Source organism: Anastrepha ludens, chromosome X (genome assembly GCF_028408465.1).
Source record: "Anastrepha ludens isolate Willacy chromosome X, idAnaLude1.1, whole genome shotgun sequence".
NCBI classification, from domain to species: Eukaryota; Metazoa; Arthropoda; class Insecta; order Diptera; family Tephritidae; genus Anastrepha; species Anastrepha ludens.
This window is the reverse complement of record NC_071503.1, coordinates 68,482,667-68,483,929: the sequence shown is the minus strand read 5'-3', so window position 1 is coordinate 68,483,929 and position 1,263 is coordinate 68,482,667.

Below are 1,263 nucleotides of genomic sequence, written 5' to 3'. Positions count from 1 at the left end.
TCAACATCAGCAAATTGAAGACCTTGGTGGGATATGCTACTCCCAATGGACCCAGCTTTTTTAGCATCAGCACGTTTAAGCTTTGGAGGGCTTCATGTGTTTTGTGGCCCCCTGAATCTCATCGCTGGAGAAAGCAAGTGGCGTACTATTGTATGCCAGTTTGTGCAGTTTGGATCTGTCGACCGGAGGATGCAGAATAAATTGCCGACTAAAATAACTCACGCATCTCTTCGGATCCGACGAAGTCGCCAGGTCGCCAGGGCCTGCTATTTATCAGACCTGCGCTAGCAATTGTGATGTCAGGTGAGCTGCTGCAATTGCCCACTACCCTAGTGGGGGCATCGTCGTTCACAGTGCTGAATGTCGAATCGTCTATCTGCTCTGCCAATAGCTGTCTCCTACGATCATTTGGCAGGCTTGAATGCCAAATATCGTGATGCGCATTAAAGTAGCCTTCTACCAATCGGTTTTCACCAGGGTGATATCCTGCCGGCCAGCATGTGACAGGGGATATGTAAATATTATAGATTTCGAGCTCGACATCGCCTGGCGGGACAGCTATCCCTTGACACTCTATGGTGCTGTCCCTGCCGTCGATGCCCTCATCGGTGAGACGATACTGCACTCTATGGTGGACAACAAACGCTAAGCCTCAATCGTGGTCTCGCTCGCGATCGTTTCTGTGCACGTTGCAACCGTCCCTGGTGATCAGGGAGGAGCTAGCGTGCAGTTTTATCTCTTGGACCGCAGCTATCTTGATACCATGTCGGCTCATGAAGTCGGCTATCTCGTCAATCTTACTCGTAAGTCCATTGCAGTTCAGTTGTAAGAGTTTAAAACTCCTCGGGAGTGTGATCGTAGCTCGGGGGGTGAGGGACGCGTGGTGTTGTCTGCGTTGGTTCTCCTGTGCGTTCCACAAAAGTTTTTGTGGCCTGACATTGACGGACGGCTGCGCCGCAGGGGGCGATTGGGGGAGCAGCGCTCTGCAGCAGGGGGCAACGAAGTTGCGTGTCCACTCACGGGTGGTGCGCAGGCCAGAGCACCTCCGAAAATGGCACCAGCCATTGCAGGAATTGGAGTGGACTGTTGTCAGGTTCCGAAGGACCCTGGCCTGACACACGGAGCAGACGGTGCGGGGGAGCAAGAGCTGCTGGTTTGTCCCCGCACTGGGATAGGAGCAGGGGGGTTGTGGGTCGATAGGGAAGTTGTGTTGCACCTTACCGTTGAGGTATTATTGGTGGCGCCAGTTTGACGTACCGGCAC